We start from the raw sequence: 22,483 nt of genomic DNA on the forward strand, positions 1-22,483 counted from the left end.
AACATGTGATCACCTTGCTATCTTCCTCCTCAAATGTTCCAATGGTTTTAGATACTGTCTGGGTGGCAATATCCAAATGAGGTATCAGGTTTTACTTGTTCATTTTAGAACTGTAAGTTGAAAATATCAACACTATAACAGGTTTAATGAGACATATAATATGTTTTACTTGCTTACTTTAATGAGGGCCTATAGAATGCAGTCAGTCATTTATGATATCATTGCCATAATTCTAATGGTAGCCCCACTTGGCCATGGTCTGCTTCTCTCTGCTCCAGGATAGGTGTTTGACTCACCTTTGTATGTAGCCCTCACTGTACCTTTGGCAGTGCTTGGCACAATATAGATGAATCTATCTATCTTATTTGGTAGATTAATAGTGAGCTACTTTGGATTGAATTGAAATCTATTCTAAAACACTCTTTCCTATTGGACACCCCACTGCAGTTAACATGGGCCCAAAATATCTTTGCTAACATGAGCTCCCTCTCAATTATGAGGTGGATTAGATGAAAAAATGTGATGAGGGTTCTGTTTACCCAGAAATATCAGAAGAAATGGATCATTGAGAACACTTAGCTTTCCTAAGGTATCTCTCCAGCAAATGGTAAAACAAACCCAAGAACAGTTCTATTAGACTCCCAAACATGGGGTTTTCTATTACACAAAGAAAGATCATCTTCCATAGTCATTGTGAGTCCAATGTTCTAAGTGCAGTCTACAGAGAAATTGGAAGATGCTCAATGCTTGAGTGACTCTACAAACAAGTTCTCCATTACAACATAGGAGGGAATTTGCAATACCAAAATGATCATTGGACAGAGTCATGGAACCCCAAAGACCTTTCTTGGCTGCCCCCAATGTCAATAAAATGGACCAGCCATCTCCTCTACACATGTTCAATTCTTTCTTCAGTCTTCCTGGTGAAACAAAGTAAGAAACCAAATGAAGAGCCTTCCAAATGGCTATTTGTCAGAAATGATGTCACCATAATGACCTGTGAACTCTTCATTGCTTTTACTGTATGGCTGTGAAGCTATTGATGAGATGTAGACGAAAGCTCTGTATTGGAAAGTGATGAGCTAGCTGGTTGCAGTGATCAAGCACATGGCATTGAAGGATGAGGACCCTAAAACTTGTTAGCACTGAAATTTGACCTAAAAAATGGTTTCCAATACTTAAAAAAGTTACAGTAACCTTTTGCAAATAAGATTTTAATAGAGCCCTAATATGTGAAACAGATACTAGCAAACCTGACTAAAACTTGGATAGGGAATCTGTGGTTCCACCACCTTATTCGTTCCTTCCCTCCCAGACAGGCTCAAGGCATTTCCTTGGAAATCTAGGACTTTCCAGAGCACAGTATAAAAACTGGCCCAAAAGATACAGCTCTAAAATTACTTTTTTGTCAAGATGTAATTCTCTTTTGATTGTCATTATAAAATTAGCAATGCATTCTTTGGTAAACAAAGAATGTTTTCAAACATTGACAATATAAACAAACATTGACAATATAAAAAATCATACTTAAGAATGGGCTAAGCCTTTTCAACTTAATGAAAGAGGACAATGTGAAATATTTTTCAAAACTTTTTTTGATCATTGCAAAGTGCCTGGGGATATTTTCTGGTGGCCAACAGTCTAAAGGTCCAGGGGAGAAACAACAATGTCAGGTTGGCTGAAGCATACACACAGGAGAGAAGAGTGCTTTGGCATCTAGCTATCTCTCTGCTCAACATTCAACAGGAGGACAGCATAGAATGCCATCTAGTACAGTGTTAACAGAATTAACCAGGTTACACTTTTCATCTTTATTTTGCTCCCTGGGCTAAGAAATTAGAAGGCTCTAGTAGAATCAGATACATTTTGAGATTTTTCCAGAAACATAGTTTTCCTAGGGAAATAAGGCTAATGAAAGGAGAGGTCGACTATGTTTGATTTCCTCAAAACCCAATGTCTGATTTTATGTGAACTGTCTGATTTCTTTCATACCTTAAGCACATGGCTCAGTGATATTGAATTGCTCAGAGAGGACAGAGGGAAAATATTTGTGAATAAACTGAAATACCAATGTATGGATGCTTTGCACATGGATGGCACTCATCTAATGTCAAGCCCTTGCACAGATTATTTTGATAATTAGTAATAAAGATCTACCATTTATTAAATTTTATCTCTCATCCTCATTGTGACCAGTGAGTTCGATATTATCCCTCAATTTCACTCAGGAAACTGATTCAGAACAACAGATGACTTGCCCATAAATTGAAGACTTTGATTTTGAATTCAGGACTTCAACATCTAAGCCCTGAGTCTGATGCCTTTTTAGGCTGCTTTTCAAATGTCAATCCTTCCCTGGCACAATGCAACATTATAAAGTCACCTTCCAAGTTGTGCATCCAGATCTATCCAAGGTACGTTCTCTTCAAATAAGAGACTAAAAAAGTGTGTTCCCTTGACTGGTGTGGCTCAGTGGTTTGGGCATTGTCCGACAGGCTGAAGGGTTGCTGATTCAAATTCCTAGTCAGGGCTTATGCCTAGGTTGTGGGCCACCCCAGTAGGGGGTATATGAGAGGCAACCAATCAATATTTCTCTCTTGCACATCAGCGTTTCCCTCCCTTTCTTTACCTTCCTTTGCCCCTCTCTAAAAATAAATGAATACAAATATTTTTTAAAAAGTGTGTTGATCTTCAGAACTCAGAGTTGGAAGCAAGTATGATCCCTGCTCAGGAATAGGGAAACTGGCAAATTTAAGCTTTTGGGATATTGGGGAAGAATGGTGGTTGGTGTAAGCACAGTTCAATTTTAAGTATTGATCTGCAGATCAGGTTAAGAATGGATTAGACAAGAAAGATATAAGAATCAGAGAAACCAACAATGAGAAAGAGCTGCTGCAATAGAGTAGAAACTTTGAGTTCTGTGATTAAGATAGAGAAATGGAGTTCAGAAGAAGGCAGATTATGGAGACAGGTGGGGCTGAGTAGGAGCACAAGGCAAAAGATACACTTTCCCTCAATGAGTTCTCACCTAGTGACAGAAGTGAATGAGGAAATGGTTCATGACGACATAGTGTAACGTATGCATGAGGTCAGCATGGGCAGGGAAGCATAGAGAAGGATCTGCTAAGTTATTCTGAGGCTGAGGAGAGGAAAGTCAAGGAAAATGCTCTGTCAGAGGCAATGCCTGAGCAGAATTTGAAAGAAAATGGAAGGGACTAAGAAAGAGGGTGGGAGAGCACAGCACAGACAGCATGTGCTCACAGGGAGCTCCAAGAGGTTGCAATGAAGACCCTCAGGCAATGGAAGGAGAAGATGGCTAGTGGGGTAGATCCCCAGGGTGCACAAGAAGAAGCTGGTCTGTTACGCTAAAGGAACAGGGAGGAAGTTACTGTTCTGCAATATTTCACGGAGGTGGGAATCTAAGGCCTGAAAAGGCTTAGCAGCTTATCCAAGAGGGCAGGTATCAACCCTGACCACAACATGTGGTCCATATTCCTGCAGCATCAGCATCAGCTGGTTAGAAATGCAGACTCTCAGACCCAGACCCACTGAATCAGAGACTGGGTTAAGCTAGAGTCCCAGGTGATTCATAGGTGTTCTAAAATATGTGCACTTTCCAGAATGCTGGGCCTCTGCCTGCTGTCAAATATCTGCATATTTAGGCTTCTTGCACGTCAAATAGGCATAGGGTGAGAGGGAATACGTGGTCTCATTTAGAGATGGCTGTGTCAACACCCTCAACTACAGGCCCCGCCCCCGCCAGCCAAACAATTATCAGCTCCAGAGCAGGTGGACCCCCAGCAACCCAGATTGGCCCACTGGTAGTACAATACAGGTTTGATTAATCACTGTTTCCAGAGGTGCCTCATCAATCATCACCTCCCAGCACCCTGGAGAAAAGTGTCCTGGTAGAGCACTATGTGCTGAGAAGGACCTAGGCTCCAGGTTTCGGATAAGATGGGCACGTGGAGCTGGAATGAAGTAGGTGGGGACTAAGGAGCATTAGACATTCACCCTGGCTGCTCTGATTGGTAATTAAGTGACTCGTCTATTGGCGGACAGTCCTGCATGTTCCCCCAGGCATCTGTTAGTTCTTGGAAAACCACTACTGACAAAATGAGGTTTGCCCTTGGTACACAGATAATGAGACTGAGCTTGACAGGTGTGGCGCGATTAGAAAATTTCTACATGAAGCTCATTCTGCTAGCCACTCCACAGTAAACAGACTCATTAGGACTTGCAGGTCCCTGGAGGCAAAGCATGTTTGACATTATTAATTGGCTTTTCTGTATAAGGAGTCAAATAGATGAAAAGGTTTATCAAGCTGAAATAATTAATTTTGCCTGAATTCGCTGACAGTTCATTTCTCCTGTAAAAGACCATTTTAAGGTCCTTTTTTTTTCAAATTTCAAAGTTCAAAAGACATAATAGTGACAAAAGTGAAGCTTTTTAGTAAATTATAATTAAAGGGAATTTAATTAACTTAGACCTGGGGAAGAGGAAAAAATGGAATTGCTATCTGTGTCTATACAGAGGTCTAGATGGTTGAACATATCATGACTTAATAATGCATTAATTTTAATCTAATCAGAATATAATAAAAGAGGTAATTATATGTTTAAAAATTACCAGGCTCCAATAGTGGGGTTTTTAAATACTTAATAGTTACTCAGCTTCTCGTTAGCAAAGTTATAATCGTTGTCCTCAGATTCTGCTTATTTAAAGATGGGGGCTTACAGGCAAGAGGTTAATTGAATAAAATATTGTAAGAACCCATGTTGAAACTATGATAAACTAAAAAGTTTGCATTCCCTGGCTGCAAAAGAGTTTTCTTCCCTTTATTCTCTGTCTTTCTGTGTTTCTAAAAATAACAAATTATTTCCAGCATTCCTTCATATGTCCTCCTGAATGCTCCCACGCCCACTCTCTGCCCCACAAAGTCAAAATACAATTCACATGAGATTTTATACGGTTTTCTCTCATCTTACAAAATTTGCCACTTTCATCTTCAGTAAGACATGTTGTAGTTCTACTGCAAGACTTTTCAACCCAAAGCAAGGGATGATAAAGAGAACAGTACTTCTCTTCTTGCTGAGATTGGGTGCTTGGTGAAAAGAACCATGATCTCTCTCAGTGGTCTTAAAACATTGGGATTTTGACTTCCTTCAAGGCCAATATTTCTGGCCATTTTACTAATAAAAGACTAAGAATTCTTAGAAATGTCTTAAAGGATATAGCTATTTTGCAGCAAAGAAGTATTTAGCCACACAAACCAAAATATTTTCATTTTCTTTTTTTTTTGACTTTTTTTTTCTTTTTATTAATCATTGTTCATATACAGTTTTCTCCTTTTTACTCCCAATCCAGTTCCCCCTCCCACCCACCCCCCTTCCCTCCCATTACCACCCTCCCCTTAGTCTATGACCATGTGTCCTTTAAGTTTGTTCCTGTGAACCCTTCCCACTGTCCCCCTTAAATTCCCTCTTCTCTCCCCTCCGGTCACCATCAGCCTGTCCTCTATTTCAGTGTCTTTGGTTACATTTTGCTTGTTTCTTTGTTTTGTTATTTAGGTTCCTGTTAAAGGTGAGATCATATGGTATTTGTCTTTCACTGCCTGGCTTGTTTCGCTAAGCATAATGTTTTCCAGCTCCATCCACGCTGTTGCATAGGGTAGGAGCTCCTTCTTTCTTTCTGCTGCATAGAATTCCATCGTGTAAATGTACCATAGTTTTTTGATCCATTCATTTACTGATGGGCATCTAGGTTGCTTCCAGCATCTAGCTATTGTAAATTGTGCTGCTATGAACATTGGGATGCATAGGTTCTTTTGAATTGGTGTTTTAGTATTCTTAGGATAGAGTCCCAGTAGTGGAATTGCAGGGTCAAAAGGCAGATCCATTTTTAGTTTTCTGAGGAAGTTCCATATTGCTTTCCATAGTGGTTGTACCAGTCTGCAGTCCCACCAACAGTGCACTACCAAAATATTTTGAAGTTCAAAGATTATCCATTATTTCCCAAGTCTCTCTGACCCTGATGCAATAAATAATCTAGAGGGAGAGGAGGTCTGGGTAGATAGATTGTGGAGAGTGGTTCCACCTCACCCAGTAATATGTCTTGGACCAGTTTCTCAAAGCCTTCACCTCCTTCCAGCACAGGCTCAGCTCAGGCAGCCTGAACACCCTCAGCCAACTTCCTCCACCCCCACCCCACCCCATCATGACTGGCCCCCTGAAAACTTATGACAACAATGGTCCTTTTCAGCTTTTCATTGATGTTTTTCTAATCTAGAAATACCTCTTGGCTTCATCCACTAAACAGTTAGGGCATTCATGAGTCACCCTATTTATTCCCCTTCCTCAATTGGAGGCAAGAGTTTGGTTACCTGAGAGTCATTTTTATCATTCCTTCAAGTAGGGTCTTGAAAAAATGACTTCATTTGAGTAAAAATCAACACAGAAAAATCCACATCCTATTGCACTATTTTGAAAAACACAAGCTCACTTCTGCCCTTTGCCGAAACATACTTAGCTGCATTCTTCTGAGTGAAAGAGGAGAGAGGTGGGACCATATAGCGGCCACTTTACACATGCCATCCCCATTCTCAGAACAACTAAGTGAGATTGTCCCCATATTAAAGATGAAAAAAAATGAGACTCAGAGATAGGAAGAAAGTTACCTAAGGTCACACATTTCAGCAGCAGAATTTGTCTGCCTGACCTCAAGGCCCATGAAATTTCCATTATAAAGAAGTACCCCAAAAAGTAACAGACATCAAATTCCCAAATCATAAACACTTATAACATTTACCAGAGAGTTAACATTTAGGAAGAAATGTCACAACCCAAAGAGCAAATATCTACTTCCTTGCATGAAGGAATACTTTTTAAAAAAGTTTTAAAAAACTGGGAAACTTGAGACCTTCCAGTTCAACACTCACAAACTTATTGCTCATCATATTTCCCACTCCTGCTTCCTTATATTAGTTCCTTAATTAACCACATATTAATGTCCAGGGGCCATTATGATTAAATAAAGTGGAAGATGACTGTGGAGAGAAAGGGGAGGAAAATGTTAAGTGCCAAGATTCAGGCCTTGAGCTGTCATCACTCACCAGCATGTTTTCTTCTGAAGTCAATAAGTTGTTTCATTTCAAACATGCTTAAAGAAAACAAAAATTGATTAATTTACAATTCAGAACTACTTATCAAATGGTAATGATCACTGCCTGGTAAAACACAGGCTGAAATTATGCCATGCAATGCTTAGTTCTGTTGATGGGACTAATAGATCTTCCCCATTTTTCTTACTCCCTTGTTCTACTCCCTCTCTGTGTCTCTCCTTATTTCTTTCTATAATATTGCCCAGTAAGACTTAGTAACCCAGGAGGCATCCTGTTGGTGTGGTCAGTTCTAAAGACTCCAGAGAAAGCCCACATCTACCCAGCACCTCCCTTTCATTCATTCACCCACCAGGGGCCAAGACTAATTAGATCAGCCTGCTCATTTTGAGCTGATAATTGATTTAAATAGGTTGCTCATTTAAAATAGAAGAAAAGCCTGCTAAACATTTGGTGCTTGGATTTTTTTTCTTCTTTCCCTGCAACTTTCAATTGCTTGTGCAATGTAGCATAAAATGTAGAGGTCTCCCTTTTCTTTTCTTTTGCTTTTTTTAAAGGGGCCATAAAATTAATTACAATAAGTAGGCAATGGGCTGGGGCAGGGGGTTAACTGATGGCTCTAATGAGCAGCGGAGCTTTGGGAAAGCTAGCCCACTCATGCTGTTTGTTGGCTGTAAGGGTGCTGTGGCTTCCAAGAGGAGCATGGCTTTAAAAAGTCCTTAGTGCTGATTCTGTTTTCATGGCAACCAAAGTAACTCTGCTAAGCTTCAAACAAAAGGATTCTTCCTTTCCTAAGGTAGGGATATTCTGGGATTGTTTCCTTACAATTAAGCAAGAAAAGACTTTCAAGAGTTCATTCCATGATACCCACCCTGTACCCTGCCCCTGGTTTTTACACAATTTGTGACTAGGAAAGTTAAGTGAAGACTTGGTCCCACTCTATATTCTAAAGACCTTTCCCTTCTCAAAGGGTCTTTCATGACCTGTCCTGCACTATATTGATTTATTTCAAGTGTGGATCAAAAAAGTTTAGACTAGGCTTCTCTTTGGAAACTAAATCGTCCTGCTAGTTTATACTATTCAGCTGACTGTATCCCTTTGACACAATGAAAAGAGCTTTTGTCTACAGCCTGGAGGGCAAGAGGTGGAAGCCACGCTTGTAATTTGCTGTGTAAAAAAAATATATTTTTTGCAGTGTTTCCTATTGCTGGAAGATGGGAGTCCAGGGCCTGGTGAGGGGTGCTGAGGAACGTGGCAAAATTTTTAAAGGTAAATAATATACTGGAAATAGAAAAGTTACCTCCAAACTGCATGTGCACTATTTCAGATCTCTGTAAGTGCCAACTCTGCAAAACAACATGATTCAGGTGAGAAGTGGAAGCTTTGGAGTCAGACAGACACACCTGGGTTTCTACCCTGATTCAGTCTTGTAGAAGCTCTGGGCAGTTACTCTCTAAAACTCAGTTTCTTTACCTGTAAAATGGAGACACTGAAGGCTATTTGGGAGGCATGTCATAAAGGTTAGAGGTAATGTCAGAGCCTAGCATAGAGTCTAGCTCTGAAAAACACACAAGAAATAGTAACTGTAATGCAACCTTGGTTTCCTAATAACCAAGAAAGGCAACTCATCTCTGTTTTGTTGTCTGAGGCTGGGCAGTTAGGGAGAAGGTAAGCAATTTATTGCACACAAGGCCACCCTAAAGGGTATGCAACCTGGATGGTGGTACAGGGTGTCATACTGAGAAGGACACTGCTGCTGCTCTCTTGAAATTCTTAATTTTTGAATAGGTAGCCCTGTGTTTTCATATTGCACTGGGTCCCACAAAGTATGTGGCTCATCCTGGTGATACATTCGGCCTCTATGAGTGCTGTGAGGCCTTGAAGAACCTAGTTATATGAGGTCATGTCTGTGTTTGTGGCACAATGCTTTCATATTTATAAATCACATTCTTTCTGCCTCTTCCACAAATTAGAACCAGAGGTGTATGTAGCCTTTCAGTTCCTGTAGGCCCAGGGCCTGACTATCAGGAAAAACTATTCAAGAGCACATGCTAGTGGCAGAAGGTCAGAATGGCACCTCTGCAGTCCCCATCGGACACACTGAGAAAGCTCACGTCTCTTAGGTAGGTGATGGAGTGTGGAGCTAGGAGATGATAACTGCACAGAGCATCTCTGTGTTGATTCAGCATTCAAGTGGCAGATCATTTTCACCATTAATGACATACAAATTTAATCCCAGGTAATTTTTTTCAAGGCAACCAGTTGTGAAATATATTGAGAAAACATTGCCAATTTCCAGTCCTAATGACAGAGACACTTGAAGGTAAATAAGATGAATATTTATGGGATACCTGATTGCCTAAATGAGTTCCCTAAGGTATGAATAATTGAACATGTGTATGCTAATTAATTGAGAAAAGCCAGTAGGTAACTCCTTTTTATTTAAGTTGGCCTCATTTTATTTCATTACTTAGAATTATGGTTTTCAGTTATTTCCTATGCTTCAGTAAAGTTTAGCATCATTGAGAGAATCTTTAACACATGTCATGATTTTTAATTTCAATAACTGTATAAACCAAGATAGACTAAGTAAAAATGGTTTTTAGAACATAGTTATTTGGATTTGCCTAACAGAAACTATTGTGCATTGGTGCCTACTGCTGCCTTGTCTTTTATGTAGATCTCCTCTGTTTAATCCTTACAGCAACCATATGAGGTTAGATAACAGACAACAATCTCTATTTTATAGGTAAAGAAACTGAGACTAACACAGTTAAGTGAGTTGCTCATGGTCATATGGCGGTAAGTATTGGAACCCAGATTAGAATCTGGCCTGCTTACAAGGTGCAAGTCTTTCTAGAAAGGAAACCTGATCTTTTACCTGGAATAAAATATTTGAAAAACACAGTATTTTCCTCATGGTGTTGCAGATCTGCCCCACCAGAATGTTAACCTGGCATTTGTCATCCTTCCCAAATGATGACCATCAAACCCAGTTGATGAAACTTTTTTTATAGAGTCTGTGCCTTTTAAATAGATTTTATTTTTCACAGCAGTTTCAGGTTAATGGAAAAACCAAAAGTACATAGAGTTCTCATATACTGCCCCACTTTTCCTCACCCAGTTTCCCCTATTATTAACATGTTGCATTCCTGTGGTAATTGTTATACCACAATTGGCAAACCACTATTGATACATTATTATTAAGTAAAGCCCAGAGTTTAGATTTCACTCTTTGCCTTGTACATTCTGTGGGTTTTGACAAATGCATGCCATGTATCCACTGTTAGGGTATCATACAGAATCACTATGCTCTAAAAATGTGTTCTGCTCCACCTATTCATTTCTCCACCCAGCTTCCCTCTCTCTCCCATCTGAAACCCTTGCAACCACAGACATTTCTATTGTCTATAGTTCTGCCTTTTCCACAATGTCATATAGTTGGAGTCATACAATATGCAGCCTTTTCAGATTGTCTTCTTTCACTTGCAAAAATGAATTTAAGTTTTCTCTTTTTATTTTGTAGCTCAATAGCTCATTTTTATCATGTATTAATAATTCATTGTATTAATTACCATAGAGTATGCATTCACATATTGAGGAACATCTTGGTTGCTTCCAAGTTTGAGCAATAATAAATAAAGCTGCTACAAACATTCATGCATGTGTTTTTGTTTGGACATAAGTTTTTATCTCATTTTAGTAAACACCTAGGAGCATGATTTCTGGATCATATAATAAGCCTGTGTTTAGTTTTATGAAAAACTGTCTTCTAGAGTAGCTTTACTATTTCGCATTTCCACCAGCAATGAATGAGAGTTTCTCTACATCATTCACTGGCATTTCCTGTCATTCTAGTAGCTCAGTAGTAGTACCTTATTGTTGTTTTAACAAACCATCTATTTGTGTTCAACTAAGAGTAAGCAGTGATCTCCAAAGCAGTATGTGTGCATTCCATTATGTGGACAAGATAATCCCCTGGAATACATGTGAAAAAAATAGCATCCACTATTTTTATTCACTCATTAAATAACTTTCTATACTTGGTATATATTCCTAATGTATAGAATATATTATTACCATAGAAATTGTGCATATTTTCTAAATAAAAATAGTTATCTGATTAAGATTCATGTCCTCCCATTTTTGAAATTGACAAAAGTTTTCCATCAAAAGAAGACCCCACTACCATAGAATACCCCCGATCTATGAACACATCAAAACCAGAGACCTAATATTTTCTACAAGTGAAGCTTGATTTCCATTAAGTACTGAAATTAATGTTTAAAAAGCATGAATTATGCCTAATATGAAGTTTATTCATGCTATTTTGAACTGTATATATCTACTAGAGTGACAGACATATTGAGTGTTTTCCCAGAGATGGAGTTGTCTGAATCCATCTGCAGAAAGAATACATATAGGTATGTATTAGTGAGTGGTCTTAGCTTTGCAAAATATTTTCACCTATACCATTTCACTTCACACATTAACACAATGACTATGCTGTTTTAGATTTCATTCCAAAATTAGTTTTTGAGTATGGCCACAAGGACCAGTGTTGAACTGGTCCTTATAAAGCCTTATAAAGTTGGTTCTATTGTTATCCTCATTTTATAGATGAGGAAAGTGAATCTTAGATAATTTAAATAACCTATGAAATGTCCCCTCATTTCATAAATGGCAGAACCATTATTCACACCAGGTTCAGATGCTGGAGCCTGACTCTTACCCATTAGCTCAACCTGTCTAAAACCATCTATGTGCTATATGAGGAGCCTTGTGTCTACATGACCTAGAAAAAAACCTGCTCATTTTAGTAAAAAGAAAATAAAATTGTGGATAGTAACATCCATGTAGACCTTTGTTTTAAAGTACAAATATATACTTTTTTTTTCAAAGTATATGTTTGCAGGGCAGATGCTAGCAAAAATTCTAATTGCTACACATTCTTTGTATTTGATGGCAAATACTAAATATTCTCTGTATGTACAAACTAGATCTGAACTAAGAAGACCATATTTATAAGAACATCACTTGTCACTTCATGGTGAGAACTTTTCAAAAAACACCAAAAAACAAATTGATATAACCAGTAGAAGAAGAAATGTAAGTATGGAAATTATTAATGGGCCTAGTCCTTTAAAATACAATACTGAAAAAGTCTATCTTCAGTGTGACAACCAGAGCCCCAGAATACTTTAAGAACAAAAATCAAAAACCTTAAGTAGAATTTTTCCTCCCTTCTTCCTTAATTCTTTTTTTCTTTTCTTCTCTTCCCTTCCTTCTAAAATAAGAAAGGGTAGTAAGGATTGCATAAATAGGATAATCATTTCTAGAACCAAGCTTTGAAGAAAGTCAAAGAGAAAGATACTTTTTTAAAGTACAAGAGAACATTTTTCCCCTGAAATATGTAGCTGATAGCAGAGCTAGTCAGTATTTTAGATTTACCTACTCTAGAAAACTCAGTGAAGCAAGGTGATGGTGTGATCAGCATGGTTTTTAATAATTTAGTATTTTCTAGTATCTCTCCTCTGTGTAGACTCTTTAGAGGCCTGCTATTGTGGCCAATAGAATATGGGGGAAGTGACGAATTTATTCCTTAGGCCACAGCAGGCATTGAAGCTTCTTCCTTAATCTTTTGGATCTTTTGCTTTGAGGGAAAACAGTCACTATGCTACTAGGAGACTCAAAAGCCCTGTGTAAAAGCCCACATGCTAAGGAGAGCTGAGGCCTCCTCTCAGTAACCAATACCAACTTGTCAGCCATGTGAGTGAGCCACCATGGAAGTAGAGCCTTCAGCTCCAGTCAAGCCTTCAGATAAATATAGCCCCAGCTGACAGCTGATTGCAACCTCATGAAGAATCCCAAGGCAGAACAACACAATCAAGCTGCTCATGAATCTCTAACCCACCAAAACTGTGAGAAATAATAAATAAATATTGTTGTTTTAAGCTACTAAACATTAGGGTGATTTTTTATGCAGCAGTAGATAACTACTTCTCCTGGTACACTTAATCTAAAGTGTACCAGGTCAGAAATACGCAGGATCTGAGGCTTCCACTGAGCTAATGAGGTTTGGACTACTTAGTAGAAGGCTGTTTGGTGGGAGACATAAGGCATGCATGTATGAAACTGACCATAGAGCAAAAAAGTAAAGTCAAGGATGCCCTGAAGACTAGAAGTCTAAAACACTTGAGGTCAAAAATTAAATGTCAGCATGAAATCAACACTCAAAAAATGCCTGAACTAAAAAATAAGTGACTAAATTAATGTAAAGCAAAGTAGATAGTACTTTGTTTTTCAAATATTTCTTGGAAATGGTAGATTATCAAGTTAGTGAAATAAGAGAAAGGGAAATAAAGAAAGGTAAGAAATAGAACATTTCTAGGGGCATTTTAGTTTTAGCAAGCAAGCATTTCTCCAAGTCTATGTTCTTTAGATAACTAATAATAATAAAGTCATTCAATTACTCCAATTGCAAAGACTTCTAAAGTAGAGAGGAAGCATGACTAATTGAGGATGTCAAAATGAAGTAGACTCATCTGTTGTGCATGAGATACAAATTGTGGAATTTATGTTTTTCCCTGAGGGGGACAACCATTCCAAAGATGGTTTACCAACAGGAGAGTACCATGACCTAAACCAAGACTTGACAAACACCTTTCTCTAAGAGTGATGAGAGGGATGTTAGGTGAAGCCACATGTCTAAATAATAACAGATACAATAACAACAACAACAACAATAATAATAATAAGTAACATTTATTTAATGCTTTTTATGGGGAAAAGTCCTGTTCCAATCTCCTTAGAAGCATAAACCCATGTTATTAACTTAGTTAACTTAATTAATAATTCAAATTTGTGTCAGTTTGCTATTACAGCTTTCTTCCTTTGAGATCTGATCACATTTCAATGTCTAAGAATACTCCTCTTATTAGAGAAGAGGACTCCTAATTACCATCATTCACATGCCTATTGTGTGCCAAGAATTGTGCTATTTATACAAGAACATTACCACATGCAGTTGTGTAGATTGTGTAGATACACATATGGACACAAGTCCACATATTAGCATATCTCATCCTCCCAAAAACCCTATGTCAGAATTATCTTCATACAGAATAGTAAACCTTGACTCAGAAAGGTGAAATCATTTAACATAACATCATAGCTTATAAATGGCAAAAATATATTTTAATAACCAGAATTTTACACCCCCAAAATGTATGTTCTTTCCTCTCTGGAATGTAAATTTAACAAGAAAAAGACATAATATGAAGGAGTGTCATTTTAAACAGGGACTGGTTTCTGAGGTCAGCTACATAGATGAAAATTGCTTGTAGTCTAAAGCACTCACAAAGATATATTAAATAATTAATTGTCTGAGATAAATAATGTGGCAATGCTGCATAACGACTCTCCCTCTAACCCCTCAAAAATTCTTAGTGACTTAAAACAACAACTATTTTGTTTGCTACTAATTCTACAGTTTGGTCAGAGCTCAGGGAAGGCTAACATAGGTGTCATCAGGGCTCATCTGGGAAGCCTTGGTGACCCTCTGTATATCCTGTCTCTCTCCATGTGGTCTCTCACAGTTCAGGGCTTAACCTGAGATTCTTAACACAGCGGACAAATTAGAGATTAAAAGTGAAAGATATAAGATTTTATAAGGTCCTGGTTTGGTTGCCCAAAACATCACTTTAACTGCATTACAATGGTTCAAACAATTTATAAGGCCTAGGCTAATCAAAGAAAGAGAAAATATACTACACCTCTAGATGGAAGAATGAGTATGTATGTATGAGTAAGACAGAACTTCTTTTTGGCCATTTTTGAAACTATCTACCATAGTATATCCTCTGTCAAAAGCCTTTTATGTTTCTCCCACATGTGAAATACTACTCCTTCAAAAGTCTCATTCCATTATAGCAACAGCTCAAAGTTCAATTCCCCTTGTTTGCATCAGGTGTGGATATATATGAAGCTCCTTGGTGCAATACTCTTGATTTAGAGATCTGTATACTAAAAGATGTTATTTGCCCTCAAATACCTAACACATGGTGGTAAAACATGGATTGCATAACTACTGGATGCTGTCATTCAAAATGGAGAAAACTGAGTGATGTCAGAAAAATGGTGAATTAAAAAGTATCACACCATTTCCCCCCACCCCATAGAAACAGTTTAAAAAGCCCAGAAACTGGTGGCTGAATTAACTTTATAAGAACTCTGGAAAAGAGTATAACATCTATAGTAACCAAGCAAATACCCAATAAGGAAAAACTCACATACAAAATGGTAGGAAATTTTGATTTACTTTTATCCAGTGTTTTCCATCCCTTCTCAGCATGATATGATTTTGGTCAGAATGAAAGAGTTACATAATTCCCAGTTTACTCCCTTGATCTGGACAAAGCAGACTAGATTGTTAACTTGCAATGTTCTAACTTGTCTGGGGGCTGCCTGAAGGACTGGTCTCTTTTTTGCCTAACTTGGATCTTGGGTGGGGAAGTGTGGTGGCCACTGCTTGTGAAAGCTGCAGGGAGATTATAGACACACATATATCTGGAAAAGAGGTTATGGATGGAGGCATTCAGTAGACCATGTGTAAGGCTCAGAAGAATCTGAGTGAAACCCTTTGGAAAATTAAGATGTTCAAAAGCAGATACGCATAAAAGAAATTGAGAGTCACATGTAAGCCCAGGCAAGAAAGAAGCTCAGAAAAGACCTGAGAAAACCTTAAGATTTCACCTCAGGCAGATTCTTAGACTCACAGCATATACCTACTTAGTGAATGACTGGCCAAAAACAAATCCAGTGTGCAAAAACTGGGAGAAGTGTTGTTTATTGGTTTTACAAATGCCATATTTTCACCAAGAAGATATCAATGCATATAAAAATGGAAAGTCAAAGTTCATTGAAAGAAACAATTTTAAAAATGGTAAAAAAAAAAATTCTGAAGAAGCATACACATCATACTAACTAGACAAATAAACTAAAACTTTAAATATTCTCAAAAATCTTTTTAAAATCCCACAAAAAAAAACAAAATAAAGTCAGTGTAGCAAAACAAGTATGAACAAAGTAAGAATATCAACAATGAGATAGAAATTATTACAAGGAATCAGATTCTAGAACTGAAAAAAAGCAATAACTAAATTGTAATAATCAGTTTGACAACAGATTGGAGCAGGCACCAAAAAAGGTGCACGAAAAACAGAAAAATTAAAATGATCAAGTTTGAGGGACAGAAGCTAAAAAGAATGAAGAAAAGGAATGAGCCAAAGGGTCATGTAGAATACCATCAAGCAGAACAATATATGCATCATGGGAGAAGAAGGAGGAGGAGGAAGGTAAAAGGGGAGATAAAGGAAGAGGAGAAAGAAAATGGGGCAGGGAGGTTATTTGAAGAACTACATTTAATTACATGAATCTGCAAATCCAAGAAGCTGAACTAACTCCAAGTAGGATGAATCCCAAAGAGATCCATACAGAGACACTTCATAATCAAACTGTCAAGAGACAATGACAAAGAGAGAATTTGAAAGCAGTAAGAAAGAAGCAGCTTGTCAAATACAAGGGAGCTTCAATAATATTTTCAGCTGATTTATCAGAAGAAATCTTACAAACCAGAATTAATGGAATAATATATTTGAAGTATTAAGAGGAAAAACAGTCAAGCAGAAATTCTATATCTAACACAACTGTTCTTCAAAAATGAGGAAAAATCAAGACATTACCAGATAAACATAAATTGAGAGAGTTTATGAACATTAGACTTGTTCAATAAAAAATACTAAAGGGAGTCCTTCCAGTTGAAATAAAAGGATACTGAGCAGTAACTTAGTCATATAAAGATATAAAGATTTCTAGTCAAGATAAATACATGGAAAAATATAAAAACTGGTATTATTGTAGTTTTGACTTATAGCTCCACTTACATATTCTGCAGGATTTAAAAATAAATGCAAAAATCATAAATCTGTGTTAATGGATATAGAATGTATAAAGTTGTAATTTATCACATTACTAATATAAGTAGGAAGGGAGAAGCTGTATAGAACTAGAATTTTTATATGCAATTAAAGTTAAGTTGGGCCCTGACTGGTATGGCTCAGTTGATTGGGCATCATCCTACAAAGTGAAAGGTCATCAGTTCAATTCCCAATCAGTGGTACATGCCAGAAGCAACCAAATGATGGTTATCTCACACATCAATGTTTCTCTCCCTCTATTCCTATCTCCCTTCCCATCTCTCTAAAAGAAATAAAGAAAATATTTTTAAAGTAACTTTAGGATATTATGTGTAATTTCTATGATAATCACAAAAAATCTATAAAATATGTACAAAGAGAGATGACAAGGAAAATCAAAATATGACACTCCAAAAATCAACTAAACAAAAAATAAAGCAGTAATTGAAAAAATGAGGACAAAAGAAGCAATGACATACAGAAAACAAATAACAAAGTAGCCAAACTAAGTGCTTTTTCATAAGCAATTACTTTATTTTTTTACATTATTTTAATTGTATTTTTTGTCACTATTCATCTTCCCATACCCTCTTTTACCTCCACCCATCCACCTACCCCCCCCCCACAATCACCACTTTAAATATTAGTGAATTAAATTCCCTAATTAAGAGGTATAGATTTATATCATGAATTTTTGAAACATGACAAAAGCATATCCTGGCTACATGAGATTCAGTTTTTTCTTTTTACATTTTTTATTTTTTATTGAATTTTGAGGGGCCATTGGTTAATAAAATTATATAGTTTTCAGGTGCACAACTCTATAGCATCTAGATATTATATTGTGTGTTTATCACCCCAAATCAAGTCTCCTTCTATCACCTTTTATTCCCCTTTATTCCCTCTTCAACCTCCTCCCATACCCCTTCTCTCCACTAATTGCCATATTGTTGTCTATGTCTATGAGTTGTTATTGTTGTTGTTGTTGCTGTCATTTTTGTTTTTGGCTTAATCTCTTTACCTTTTTTACCCAGCCCCTCAAGCTTCCTCTCTTCTGACAGCTGTCAGTCTCTTTTCTGTCTATAAGCCTTTTTCTATTTTGTTTGCTAATTTCTTTTGTTCATAGATTCCACATGTGACTGAAGTCATATGCTATTTGTCCTTCTCCAACTAGCTTATTTTACTTAGCACACTACTTTCTAGGTTCATACATGCTATTTCAAATGGTAAGATTTTCTTTTTTTACGGTCAACTAGTATTCCATTATGTAAATGTACCACAGCTTTTTTATCCATTTATCTACTGATGGACACTTGGGCAGCTTCCAAATATTAGCTATTTAATGACACAATGGGATTGAAAGTGAAATAATAGATAAGGATATTCCATATATATAGTAACTAAAAGAGAGTTTGATAACTATATTAATATTAGATAAAATAAACTTTAAGTAAAAAATTGTTAAGTGGACAAAGAAGGATATTATATGTTCATAAGAGTTAATACTCCAAGAAAATATAATAATTATAACATGTATGTGCCAAATGTCTGAGCTTCAAAATATGTAAAGCAAACACTGGCAAAATTTAAGAGACAAATACACACATACAGTGATCCCTCATCTATCGCTGGAGTTACGTTCCAGAGACCCCTGAGATAAGTGAAAATCCGAGCAGTAGTGGTGTTATATTTATTTTATTATTTATATACATTTTAAGGTTTTATAAACACTTCCCACACTCCTATAAACCTTTCCCACTCTCTTATTAACCTTTCCCACGCTCTTATAAACACTTCATATGCTCTTAAACACTTTCTACACTCTTAAACTTACATAATTTTAACAACATATAAAATTCTATGTGGGTACTCACCAGTGAAGTATACAACTTGAATGATGAAGATCATGAATTATCTAGCTGTGCAGTACTGATGGTGATGAAGGTGATGATGATGAAAGAATGTACTGCACAGCCAAGAAGAGCATTACAGCTTGATCAGGAGCTTCATCAGGTGGTGCAGTATCTTTGCCCTGGGCCATAACTTCTATTCCTCTAAAGGCATAGGCGTAACTGATCTCTTCATCTGAGTGATGAACATAGTTATGAGGAGTTGCTGGTGCTGCTTTTTATCCACAGAGGCAGCTTCTCCATGCAGAGAAATGCTCTTTAGTCCAAAGCATCTCTGAAATTTCTCAAATCAGCCCTTGCTGGCACTGAATGGGGTTGGTCTGTTGGGAGAAGCACTTGACTGTCCTGCTTCTGTATTGTCATCCTCGTCTTCATCCTCATCACTGTCATGAACATCTATGCATTCTGCAAAATTATCATAAAGTTTCTTGGCCTTCATCTGGATAGTGTTGATATCCAGTGAGATACTCTTCTTGCAGTCATTTATCCACAGGGCCAATGCAGACTCCATCCTCACAATGGCCTTATTGAGGGAAGTGAGCACCCTCTTTGCAGTCATGTTAAAAGTCATTGTTGCTGTAGACCTAATATTCTTCTTGTCTTTCTTTATGTAGTGAACAGTAGATTGGTTGATCCCATAATGGAGGCCTACAGCCATGTAGCTTTTGCCTTCCTTTAACATGTTGAGAAATGCCACCTTTTCTTTGATGGTAAACATATTCCTCTGGCACTTGGGTTCACTACTAGAAGCTTAGAAGTCACGGAACATTTGGGTGGCATCATTGGGCTTGAAATAAATTCAAAGTTTTACAAAAATTTTACAACACAACACTGCAGAGCAACACTACACGCAGTCATCAGACATCTATGTGAAGTGGACAAGAAGAGATGCTGAATGTATGGGCACAGTGTGGGAGAGCAAACAGACTGATGCTTTGGTCACTGAGCCAATCAGCATCCAGGATACAGAACACAGTGTTGTGGTTGGTCACCTTCCATTCCATCAGCCAATAGTGTGCCATGTACAATCTCATGTTGGCAAACTTGTGAAAGCATTAGTGGTGTACTGCATTTCCATTGTGTACAGTATGGTATTCATCCACTGATGAAATATATACTGTATTTTATTTCAATTTAATATTCTTTTAATATGTTTGAATTAACTTTTTAATATTTTTGTATTGTTTTAAAATTTTAGGCAAAAATAATTAAAATCATAAATATTATATAAATACCTATATACTGCAAAATCCCATGATATAGCGAAAACTCTGCAATACAGAATTATATGTATATATTTTTTAAAACCCACGAAACAGTGAAGCCTCAATAAGTGAACCACAATATAGCAAGGGATGACTGTACAATAATAGTTGGAGACTTCAATACCCCACTTTTAAATAGATAGAACAACCAGCGCAGGCTGGTGTGGTTCAGTGGATTGAATCCTGGCCAACAAACCAAATGGTTGCCAGTTCGATTCTCACTCAGGGCATATGCCTGGGTTGCCAGCCAGGTCCCCAGTGGGAGACATGTGAGAAGCAACCACACATTGATGTTTCTGTCCTTCCCTTTCTCCCTCCCTTCCCCTCTGGCTAAAAATAAATAAAGTCTTTTTTAAAAATAAATTCAGATTTTTTAAAAAAAGTGATAGAACAACCAGACACAAGATCAATAAAGAAAGGACTTGAGAACACTAAAAGTCAATAAATCTAACGGACATGTAAGAGGCACTGCACCAAACAACAGCACAATACATATTTTCTTTAGTTTTACATGAAACATTCTCCAGGATAGACCATATGTTAGGCCACAATTATTACTGAATTTTAAAAACTTATAATTATTCAAAGTATCTTTTCCAACCACAACAGAATAAAAACTAGAAGTCAATAAAAGAATAAAAACTAAAAATTTTAAAAATATGTAAAAACTAAACAACACACTATTAAGCAATCAATGGATTAAAAAATCATAAGAAAAATTAGAAAATATCTTGATACAAATGAAAGCAAAACTAAAACAACAAAATTTCTGAGATGCAGCACAAGCTGTGCTAAAAGGAAAATTTATAGTTGTAAACATTCACATTAAAGATGAAGAAAGATCTCAAATCCACAACTTAAATTTACACATTAAGGGACTAGAATAAAACAAATTAACTAAAGCCAAAGCTAAAAGAAGGAATAAAATCAAAGCATAGACACATGAATAGAGAATAAAAACAATAGAGAAAAAATAAACAAAACAAACCACCAGTTCTTTGAAAAATGTCACCAAAATAATATTTACCTAGACTGACTAAGAAAAACAAAGAATTTTCAATTACTAAAATAAAAAATGAAAGTATAAACATTAGTATAAACATTGCAAAAATAAAAAAGATTATAAAGGACATAACTATAAAAACCATGAACAATTACTACTAAACTACTAGGTGAAATAGACAAATTCCTAAAAATAGACAAGCTACCAAGGCTGAATCATGAGGAAATAGAAAATTGGTTAGACATATAATTATGAAAGAGATTGAGTCAGTAGCTAGAATCAAATCAGTAATCAAACTTCACTGGTGAATTCTACCAAACAGTTAAAGAATAATTAACATCAATCTTTCTTAAACTCTTCCCAAAACTTAAAGAGAACACTTCTAAACTCATTTTATGAGGCCAGTATTACTTGGATACTAAAACCAGACAAAGAAACCACAAGAAATGAAAATTACATGTAGACCAACATCTCATATGAATAATGATAAGAAACCCTCAACAAAATACTAGTAAACCAAATTTAGGAGCATATTAAAAGGCTTATATACCATGACAAAGTGGGATTTATTTCTAGATTGCAAGAATTATTCAACATAATAAATCAACCAATGTAATATACCATTAACAGAATGAAGGGCACAAAATCATTTCAGTTGTTGCAGAAAAAGCATTTAACAACATTTAACACATTTCAAATTAACACACTGAAACAAGTAAGAATAAAAGTAAACTATCTCAACATAGCAAACTATCTCAACATTTCATATATATGACAAACCCATAGGAAACATTATACTCAATTGTGAAAGACTAAAAGCTTTCCCTCTAAGACCAGAAACAAAACAAGGGTGACCACTCTCATCACTTTTATGTAACATTTATTGGAAGTTACAGCCAGAACAATTAGGCCAGAAAAAGAAACAAAAGGCATATAAATTGGAGTAGAGGGAAGTAAAATATTATCTGTTTCCAGATGTTATAATCTTATATATAAAACCAAAAAAAAATCCACCAAAAAAAGTTAATAAATTCATCAAAGTCGCAGGATAAAAAGTTAATGCACAGAAATAAGTTGTGTTTCTGTACACTAATAATGAACAATAAAAAAGATACCAATTCTATTTATAATAGCATAAAAAAGAATAAAATACTTATGGATGAACTTAGCTAAGAAGACAAGAGACCTACATAATAAATACTATGAATCAT

The sequence above is a fragment of the Phyllostomus hastatus genome, unplaced genomic scaffold (genome assembly GCF_019186645.2).
Source record: "Phyllostomus hastatus isolate PE091 unplaced genomic scaffold, TTU_PhHast_1.1 phas_scaffold_60, whole genome shotgun sequence".
Classification (NCBI taxonomy): Eukaryota; Metazoa; Chordata; class Mammalia; order Chiroptera; family Phyllostomidae; genus Phyllostomus; species Phyllostomus hastatus.